Source organism: Oncorhynchus nerka, linkage group LG9a (genome assembly GCF_034236695.1).
Source record: "Oncorhynchus nerka isolate Pitt River linkage group LG9a, Oner_Uvic_2.0, whole genome shotgun sequence".
Lineage (NCBI taxonomy): Eukaryota > Metazoa > Chordata > Actinopteri > Salmoniformes > Salmonidae > Oncorhynchus > Oncorhynchus nerka.
In genome coordinates this window covers 18,133,121-18,144,509 of record NC_088404.1, presented here as the reverse complement: position 1 = coordinate 18,144,509, position 11,389 = coordinate 18,133,121, and the positions used below count along the sequence as shown (strand labels likewise).

At 43.3% G+C, this 11,389-nt stretch overlaps 1 pseudogene; it reads right to left on the bottom strand.

Annotated features, from left to right (window-relative positions):
- Nucleotides 1-3,815: 3,815 nt before the first annotated feature.
- On the bottom strand, nt 3,816-5,189 carry LOC115134693 (carbohydrate sulfotransferase 8-like; annotated as a pseudogene).
- Between the last annotated feature and the right edge of the window lie 6,200 nt (nt 5,190-11,389).

Genomic DNA, 11,389 nt, shown 5'->3' with positions numbered 1-11,389 from the left:
CAAAATATAGGCCAATTTCAAATCTGTTGTAATCCATCAAAATTGGTCACAGCATGATTGATCCATATGGTCACCACTTTGTGTTCCATTGCACACAGCATTGCACAGAGAAATTCCAAATGTTTGATTATTTGTGTACTTGTTTGACATTTCACTGCATTGCTATGAGCTAATGACATAAGCGTTTCGCTGCACCCACTATAACATCTGCTAAACTGTGTACACAACCAATAAACTGATTTGATTTTGATTTGAACAGCTGTGATGTCCCTTTTTGCATGCTTAGAATATTAATACAATTGAGAAAAAATATCTAAACCAATGGGAAATTGCTATACAGTACCAGTAAAAAGTTTGGACACACCTACTCATTCCAGGGTTTTTCTACTATTTTCAACATTGTAGAATAATAGTGAAGACATCTGAACTATGAAATAACACATATGGAATCATGTAGTAACCAAAAAGGGTAGCCACTCGTTGCATTGATGACAGCTTTTCACACTCTTGGCAATTTCTCAACCAGCTTCATGAGGTAGTCACCTGGAATGCATTTCAATTAACGGGTGCCTGGCTAAAAGTTCATTTGTGTAATTTCTTTCTTTCTTAATGCGTTTGAGCCAATCAGTTCTGTTGTGACAATATAGGGGTGGTATACAGAAGATAGCCCTAAGTCAATATTATGGCAAGAACAGCTCAAATAAGCAAAGAGAAACAACAGTCCATTACTTTAAGACATGAAGGTCCCTCAATCTGGAACATTTCAAGAACTTTGAAAGTTTCTTCAAGTGCAGTCACAAAAACCATCAAGCACTATGAAGAAACTGGCTTTATGAGGACCTCCACAGGAAAGGATGACCCAGAGTTACCTCTGCTGCAGAGGATAAGTTCATTAGAGTTACCAGCCTCAGAAATTGCAGCCCAAATAAATGCTTCACAGAGTTCAAGTAACAGACACATCTCAACATCAACTGTTCAGAGAAGACTGCGTGAATCAGCCCTTCATGGTCGAATTGCTGCAAAGAAACCACGACTAAAAGACACCAATAATTAGAAGAATACTTGCTTGGGCCAAGAAACACAGAAACAGTCCAGATGTGAGATTTTTGGTTCCAACCGCCGTGTCTTTGTGAGACGCAGAGCAAGTGAACAGAGGATCTCCGCATGTGTGGTTCCCACCGTGAAGCATGGATGAGGAGGTGTGATGGGGCTTTGCTGGTGACACTGTCAGTGATTTATTTAGAATTCAAGGCACACTTAACCAGCATGGCTACCACAGCATTCTGCAGTGATACGTCATCCCATCTGGTTTGCGCTTAGTGTGGCTATAATTTGTTTTTCAACAGGACAATAACCCAACACACTTCCAGGCTGTGTAAGGGGCTATTTGATCAAGAAGAAAAGTGATTGAATGCTGCATCAGATGACCTGGTCTCCACAATCACCAGACCTCAACCCAATTGAGATGGTTTGGGATGAGTTGGACTGCCAACAAGTGCTCAGCATGTGTGAACTCCTTCAAGACTGTTTGAAAAGCATTCCTCATGAAGCTGGTTGAGAGAATGCCAAGAGTGTGTAAAGCTGTCACAATGGCAAAGGGTGGCTACTTTGAAGAATCTCAAATATAAAATATATTTTGATTTGTTTAACAAGTGTTTTAGTTACAACATGATTCCATATGTCTTATTTCATAGTGTTGATGTTTTCACAATTTTTCTACAATGTAGAAAATAGTACAAATAAAGAAAAACTCTTGAATGAGTAGATGTGTCCAAACTTTTGACTGGTACTGTATACAGCACAGATATAAAGTTTTTCTCAATTGTATTAATATTCTAAGGATGCATGACAAAACATTTTGAGAGCACACAACAAAATAATATCTGGCATAAAAATGAATCTGAAAAATAATCATAGGCTCGCCTAACTGAGCCATTTCAAGCATTGCCCAATGCATTTCCTCTCTTATGAAGCTATGGGTGAGAAGGATGGAATGGACATAAAATACATTGCTTTATTAATTTCCAATGTATTTTTTACATGAAAGTCATGTGTTCTCTTCATCGGTTTAATCAAACTAGGAAATAGAGCAATCCATACACACAACGTCTGTTCGACACCAAGACTCCAGTGTTAAATCCTGCTATTCCATTTGTTTTTGCCCCAGGGTGATGCTGTGCATGTGTCTTACTCTGCATTAGTGCAAACCAACAGAAGGACTTGATTCTGTCTCTGTTCCAAATGGCACCCTATTCTCTTTATAATGCACTACTTCTGACCAGATCCCATAGGGCTTTGATCAAATGTAGTGCACTAGATAGGGAATAGGGTGTCATTTGGGACATACATTTCTCTTTTTACTACTTAAAAGAAACCCTGCAGTTAGTTCAATTAGATGACGTATGAGAAAGATGTTGTGAATTTACAGATTTAAATAGCTGGCAAAGTAACCCCAGGCACTGGCAGTTCATTTTCTTAATTCATGAATTTTATGCTGAATGTCTGATGTGAGAAGGATGTGGAAAGAGAAGAAACAGATCAGTTGTCTTTATGTCCTAAGAGCTGATAGCTCAAATGAAATATATCTTCTCATTTCCTATGCGCCAATACAAGGCAGCAGAGTGCCCCCCTCCAGACACCGGGGGGAGGGGGCCTGCAGCCCCCCAGGACTAGGGGAGTGAGACACGGCTCTATGGTACACGGAACATTTTGAAATGAATTAAAACTGTCATATTTCTGTCACTTCCTTAAACCAGATGTGGAAAAACAACAAATAAATGTTTTGTTGAAGTGGCTTGTTAATCAAGGTAATGGTGCTTGAAAACCCAAACAAAAATATACATGTATATTGGCAGTGTTAAGGCTAGGGGATTTAAATAATTTGTCATACAACACTTCTGCACAGACATGTAGAACAATTGTACATGAACTCTTTACACTTAGTGTCATCATCTGTACTGTAACGAGGCCCATACAATTACCCAGAAAACCTCAAACATATGTTTCAATGTACATTACCAACAGATTCAAATATCATGAACCGTCAGATACATCTAGAAGGCCATATGTGATGAACCAAGATATTATACAGTTATGCCACTCAACTCTTATATATTTTCCCTGTGTTTCTGTATTTTAGAAATATATTGTAACAAGTCTATTGCATGCAAAATACAAAACAAGTAGAAAGAGATATCTTGTTGATTGTTGAGAGGATGTTGTATGTAGGCTGTATGCCAGTAAATAAAAGTGCATTTGACAAAAAGTACATCAGTTTTAACACTATAAAAAGCGTTACGACTAAAAGCTGTATAACCACGGGGCCTCACGAGTGGCGCAGCGGTCTAAGGCACTGCATCGCAGTGCTTGAGGTGTTACTATAGAAACAGGTTCGATCCTAGGCTGTGTCACAGTCGGCCGTGACAGGGGAACCATGAGGCGGCGCACAATTGGTCGCCAGCTTGACGGTGTTTCCTCTGACACATTGGTGCGGCTGGCTTCCGAGTTAAGCGAGCAGTGTGTCAAGAAGCAGTGCGGCTTGGCAGGGTCGTGTTTTGGAGGACGCATGGCTCTCTACCTTCGCCTCTCCCGAGTCCGTAGGGAAGTTTCAGCAATGGGACAAGACTAACTACGAGTTAGATATGATGAATTTGAGAAGAAAAAAAATCTGTACAACCTATGCTCAAAGTAATCACATCAAATCATAATTGTAACCAGACATAAATAAGAAATACATCAGTGTATGTAGTGCTTATTCAAGTCCCGCAAGATTACAATCTCTTCCGTAGTGTTCATATTAATAAATCTCAAATGAATCATCTCAACCTGGCACTCCAGCCAGTACCTCGGTACAGAAAGGGCTTGGGGTAGTTAATCATCAGATAATCCATGTAAACGTAAACGTCATAGACCCCGTCTGTCCATGCTGTTCAAAGTACATCTGAGCAATGGTGGAAGCAGTCCTTTCTGCCTTGACGTTGGCAGGCACCCAATGCTCTGTAGCAGGAAGTTGGCCTCCTCCGTCATGTTCTCAAATTTCCAGATGAAGTCGTAGTGCAGCAGGCAGGGGCTGCAGAGCTGGCTGACCGGCGTCCAGTGGATGTCCATACCCACGGGTTGCCTCACATCCAACAGGTACTGGACAAAATCCCTGAAGGTGACTCCATCGTCAGTCCTCAGGGCGGAGAGTGAGGCATTGGCACGGTACCGGGAGATGATGGGCCGGCCGAACGCTGAGTGGTAGTACCAGTTGGAGCTCTCAAACTTATCGTGGAAGGCCGAAACCAGCCCCTCTAAGGGCTCCCATACGAAGAGGACCTTGGTGTAGGAGCAGAGGCGCTCTGCCACGCCCGCATGGTCATAGGAGTCCAGTCGGCGGAGCTGGTTGGCGAAGTGGGCATCGTTGTGGGCGGTGCACCTCACAGTATTGAAGGCCTGACCTATTATTAATAAAAATACATATGAATAGTTATCTGGGGCTGTATGCATCTAGCACCTCAGAGTAGGAGTTCTGACGTGTTCTGCCTTTTAGATCACAATGAATCAAATTACATGGACAGGGGGACCTCTAGATCAGCCCTGAACATGAATTGCAATGAAATACAATTATACGTGTAAATCACGTACTGTAGTGACATGTACTGTAAATTAAATGAACCACTATAGTTACAATGCCTGTCCTCCACGAAGACACGGAACACCTGAAGGCAGGACACAGGGTGTTCTGTGACACCAGGCTGGTATTTGGAGCAGACTTCCCTCAGCAGGTGGCGGCTGGACACCTGGGTTTGGGCCATGCCCTGTAACCGATGGTACTCCTCACCAATGGGGGAGCCACTAGGGGTTAGAGAACCGCTCTTTAGCAGCAGCTTCCTGTGGCGTTTGGTGACCAGTGACCTGGGGCTCTCAGCTGGGTCTCCGGAGGTTGGAGTGACTGGGTGGGGCGGCCACTGTAATAATGGGGGCTGCCTGGGGCTAGGAATAAGGAAGCTGGGGATAGAGGACATCTCTTCCCCTCGACATTTGATGAGGTATTCCTGATCGGGAGACTGAACTTGAGTTCCTTTACGTTACCACAATCACACCATGAGTAGTTAATCATGAGACATACCCCTCCACCTCTGTGTTTCCCAGAGAGTTCCTTCTTCCTGTCCGCGCGATGAACGAAGAACCATGCTAGCTGTATGGACGGGGACATTATATCCCTAGAAAGCCATGATTCCATAAAAGAGAGTATGTTACAGTCCCTTATGTCTCCCTGGAAGGAGATCCTCATCCTGAGCTTGTCTACTTTATTGTCCAGGGACTGAACGTTAGTGAGTAATATCCTCTGAAGACAGGAACCCTACTTCTCCTCCCTCTTCTCTGGCACCAATGTTTTGGTAGAGCACCCTGGATTAATGGGGTTTCCTCTGTAAGTTCAAACAAAAGATCCAAGTCAGGTGAGTGACCGCCAATCTAATTTCCCAAAGTTATTTGCCTGCAAGTAATAATGCCAGAAAAAAAAAAAACATGGATAGATGGCAGCATTCGAGCAAAACTGAAAATGTGAACCACCACATTTAACCACGGCAAGGTGACTGGGAACATGGACGTGTACACTAAGTGTACATAACATTAAGGACACCTTCCTAATATTGATTTGCAACCCCCCTTTTCTCCAACAGTCTTGAAGGAGTTCCCACATATGCTGAGCACTTGTTGGATGCTGTTCCTTCACTCTACGGTCCAACTCATCACCAATCATCTCAATTAGGTCAGGTGATTGGAGGGGCAAGGCCATCTGATGCAACACTCCATTACTCTCCTTTTTGGTAAAACAGCCCTTTACACAGCCTGGAGGTGTGTTGGGACATTGTCCTGTTGAAAACCGCAAACCAATCAATCAATCAAATGTATTTATAAAGCCCTTCTTACATTTATAAAGCCCTTCTTCTGTACAGAAACCCAGCCTAAAACCCTAAACAGCAAGCAATGCATGTGTAGAAGCACAGTGGCTAGGAAAAACCCTCTAAAAATGCCAGAACCTAGGAAGAACCCGAGCCACCCGAGCCACAGCCTGTTCATCCTGCTACCATCTACAAAGGTGAGTTCAGAACAGGTGCAACAAAGCTGGGACTGTGATACTGTAAACAGCTTCCATCTCCAGGCCATCAGACCGTTAAACACTCACCAATAGCCAGCCTCCGCCCAGTACCCTGACCTGAACCTTAGACACTGTCCCTCTCCGACTATCACCTGGTAGAGTAGCCTGCACTTTTCTATGACTGTACATTGCATTTTAGTTACACTGCTTATACTCACCACATATTTATGGATATACTGGATTATTCTGTCAGTCTAATATATCTACTGCTGTATATTCTTAGTATATTGTGTGTAAATACACAGATTGCATTTGGATTATACTGTTATAGTGCTATTTGGGGCGTTAGCTCATTTAATTTGTGCCGACATTTCTTGATTTCTTCTTGTTTTTTTCCATTCTGATTATTTGTATACTTGATTAACATTTTACTGCATTGTTAGGAGCTAGTAATAAGCATTTCACTGTAATCCACCAACAAACTTGATCTTTACAGAGGATGGATATAGTGGTTGTGCCTCAAGAAACCAATAGATGGAGTCATTACATTATTTTCAGTGAACTGTGCTATCAGAAGCTCAGTGAGCTGAATGTAACCAGGCATCAGATCTGATCCAGTAATCTTACCTTTTGAATTGGCCACCTTGTAGAAACCATGCACTTCACACCTTGACAGAGAGAAAAAAAGTTAGAGTAAGAGAGATTGATAGAATCCTACATTACGTATTACCAAAAGTCCTTTGCTGGTAATCTCTAGCCGAGCTGAAATAGTTACCAAGAGTAGTGTGAGAGTAACAGAAAGATAAAGTGAGGTTACTGTCAGCCACAAAGCACAACACCGCACCTAAACAACACTTAAATGACCATCCACCTATCACGGTTCATCAACACTTTCACTTACTGTACTGTTCTACTGTTGAGTTACGGAGAACAAATTATATTTTTTTCCAATGCAGCCTTGCCAAGTGATATTCTTCCAACTGGGAAATGTGACAATGCATAATAGGAAAGAAATCATTACAGGAGTGGGGATGTCAAAAGTGCCTTTGTCATAACAAATCATATTTATTTGAGCAGAACTGAAAATCAGCCTCAAACAAAGCAAGATTCATTACAGGGGAATACAAGAGTCACTACACAGTTTGACAACAGTCATGGGATGCGCAGAACAGTTTGAAATGTCTCACATTGTGATGATAAATCTGTCATAGAATAACTAATACATTCTTTGCGGAAGAGACAGCCAAGAGAGAGAGGAAAACATCATTAGTCAGCATAATAGATGTTCAAGACATTACATGGATATTAAACATATTGCTTGTGAGAAACACAGTGTACAAAACATTAAGGAGACCTTCCTAATATTGAGTCCCCTCTTTTTGCCCTCAGAACAGCTTCAATTAGTCGGGGCATGGTATTGAAAGCATTCCACATGGATGCTGGCTCAAGCTTCCCACAGTTGGGTCAAGTTGGCTAGATGTCCTTTGGGCAGTGAACCATTCTTGATACACACGGGAAACCGTGTTGCAGTTCTTGACACCAACCGGTGCACCTGGCACCTACTACCACACACCATTCAAAAGGCACTTAAATGTGTGTCTTGGCCACTCACGCTATGAATGGCACACAAACAATTCATGTCTCAATTGTCTCAAAGCTTAAAAATCCTTATTTAACCTGTCTCTTCCCCTTCATCTACACTGATTGAACTGGATTTAGCAAGTGACATCAATAGGGGATCATAACTTTTAACTGGATTCACTTGGTCAGTCTGTCATGGAAAGAGCAGGTGTCCATAATGTTTAAACTAAGGGGTCTAGCCCAAACCATTATTCCTCCTCCACCAAAGTTTTACACTTGGCACTATGCATTGGGGCAGGTAGCGTTCTCCTGGCATCCGCCAAACCATGATTTGTTGATCGGACTGACAGATGGTGAAGCATGATTCATCACTCCAGAGAATACGCATTGCTCCAGAGTCCAATGGCGGCAAGCTTTACACCACTCCAGCCGACGCTTGGCATTGCACATGGTGATCTTAGGCTTGTTTGCAGATACTAGGCCATAGAAACCCATTTAAAGAAGCTCCCGACAAATAGTTATTGTGCTGACGCTGCTTCCAGAGGCAGTTTGGAACTCGGTAGTGAGTGTTGCAAACGAGAACAGATGATTTTTACGCTCTACATGCTTCAGCAATCGAGGCTTCCGTTCTGTGAGCTTGTGTGGCCTACCACTTTGCGGCTGAGCCGTTGTTGCTCCTAGATCTTTCCACTTTACAATAACAGCACTTACAGTTGACCGGGGCAGATCTAGGAGACAAACTGACTTGTTGGAAAGGTGGCATCCTATGTCGGTGCCACGTTGAAAGTCACTGAGCTCTTCCGTAAGTGTTAGTAAGTGTTAGGTGTGTATAAGGGAGGCGAAGTCCGGTGCAGGAGTTCAGAGTGAAATAAGTAGGCGCACTTTAATTCCGTTCCACAAATGACATAATGAACAATCAACGTGCCAAAATAACACGGAAACAATAATAAAGTACAGCGCCAGACAAAACACCATCAAACAATTGCACACAAAGACAAGTAGGGGAACAGAAAACTAAATACATTCAGTATGATTAGGGAATGAAAACCAGGTGTGTATGGAACGAGACAAAACAAATGGAAAGATGAAAAATGGAACGGCGGTGGCTAGAAAGCCGGTGACGTCGATCGCCGAACGCCTCCCGAACAAGGAGAGGAGTCGACTTCGGCGGAAGTTGTGACAGTAAGGCCATTATATTGACAATGTTTGTCTGTGGAGATTGCATCGCTGTGTGCTGCATTTTATACACCTGTCAGCAACGGGTGTGGCTGAAATAGCTGAATCCACTAATTTGAAGGGTTGTCCACATACTTTTGTATATATAGTGCATTTTTCAGTCATAGTTATACAATATTCTATGGGTTATCGCTCGATAGCACTACAGACAGATACAAGAAAACAAATAAATGCAGGGCTGTTCCATTGCTCCACATAACAATGCCAGCCTTGCCTACTCTTTTATAGAGCACACCCAGCTAGCACAAAATGTTCTAAGATGTTTCTTAGAGTTTGGGGAGAACGTGGTTGTCCTATGGTTATTTTGCATACAACCTTCCCACAACTTTCTGGGAATGGTGCAGGTTGCTTGGTTTTGGAACATTCTCAGCACATATGAAACTTACACTGAATGTACAAATGCTAAATTTGTTTAAAATTGCCAATTTGGGGAGGTCAGTGCTGGAGACAAGATGGCAGCCGAAGTTTCAAAGGGTCGGACAAAAATGTATCTGACAAGATTAAGGATAAATTACCTGCTGTGGCAGGTGTGGTGAAGTTGGCAGAGGTTGAGCCTTATCCCAATGATAATAACGTTTATTCTGTCTCAGTTGATGTGAGATTTTGCAGAGAACAGATCCTTGGCTTCTGGTGTGTCCATATGTGGTGTCAGGTTGGGTGGAGAAGAGGTTGGGGACTGTTGAAATGTTGAAAGTAACTCAAAGTGAACTCTTCCGTCCAGAGGGAACAGGCACTCCGAACCACACGCCTAGGGACAAGAACTGTGTCTTGCTTTGCTCTTTGGAGCAGGGCACCATTGAAAGGAATGATAACTTGGGTGGTATTAAGTAGGGATGCACGATATAAATGAATGAAGATATCAGAATCGGACGATATTAGCTAAAAATGCCAACATCGACATTGGCCTGATGCTAGATAAACGCTGATGTGCAAAACCGATGTCAAAGCTGATGTGCATACCTATATAACGAAGGTACGTGACGTAATGATGCCATGTAAAATGTTGCGCTACACGTGCAACACAGCATTCCTAACCTAGCCCACAATGTCTGCTGTGTGGATCGAGCAGTCAACAAGTCCAGCAGTCAATTGAAAGAGTAAGAACATTTCAGCGAGACAACTCAAAGGCGAAATCCATTAACGCCAAGATAAAGGAATTCATTGCCCTTGACAATCAACCATTCTCTGTCATTGGTGATGTTGGCTTTTGCCGACTGTTCGAGCACCAGTACACACTACCAAGTGCACTATTTTTCAGAGGTTGCCCTACCAGAGTTACACAGTACTAGCGTCACTGCTATTAGATTCACGACTGACATTTGGACCAGCGATATCAGCTCCATGTACATGCTGAGTCTGACAGCACAGTGGGTCTTTGAGGATTTCATACTGAAGAATGTCGTATTTCATGCTCATGAATGTGCTGGTTGTCATACTGCTGCTGCTATTTCAACATGTTTGAAACTTGGAAACATGAACACATTAGCTAGCTCCATTCGAACAACTGACTGAAGAAATAAGCTCATCAACTGCGCCTGCAGCAGACGTGATACCCTCTGTCATGGCATTGAAACACCTGCTCAGCAAAATTACCGACACAGGCTGTGAACAAGCGATTCGGTGGCATTCTCTCTTTACTGTGTTGCCACCAAGAACCGCTACTTTGATGCAGACAAGAAACAGGGTTTACATGAAATGTTACATACACAGCTGGACAAGATGGAAACGGACACAGTGACAGTGCGCACCAAGGAAGAGGACACGGACAGACAGAGCTGGACAAGATGGAAACGGACACAGTGACAGTGCACACCAAGGAAGAGGACACGGACAGACACAGCTGGACAAGATGGAAACGGACACAGTGACAGTGCACACCAAGGAAGAGGACACGGACTGACACAGCTGGACAAGATGGAAACGGACACAGTGACAGTGGGCACCGAGGAAGGCCACGGACAGACACAGCTGGACAAGATGGAAACGGACACAGTGACAGTGGGCACCGAGGAAGGCCACGGACAGACACAGCTGGACAAGATGGAAACGGACACAGTGACAGTGCGCACCAAGGAAGGCCACGGACAGACACAGCTGGACAAGATGGAAATGGACACAGTGACAGTGCGCACCAAGGAAGGCCACGGACAGACACAGCTGGACAAGATGGAAACGGACACAGTGACCGTGGGCACCAAGGAAGGCCACGGACAGACGGAGCTGAAACTTCACTGCTTGACATGTATGATGAAATCCTGGTTTGAGAATGAAATGTCTGAACAAATGAACAACGAAACAGCACAGCAGGTAAGTCGACGAAATAGGTTTTGATTATGTTTTACTGGTAATGGGGACATACGTAAATGCCAACAATATAACTTTTTGGTCAGTGTGGTGTGTGTGTGTGTATAACCTTTATTTAACTAGGCAAGTCAGTTAAGAATAAATTATTATTTACAATGACAACCTACCCAGGCCAAACCCAGA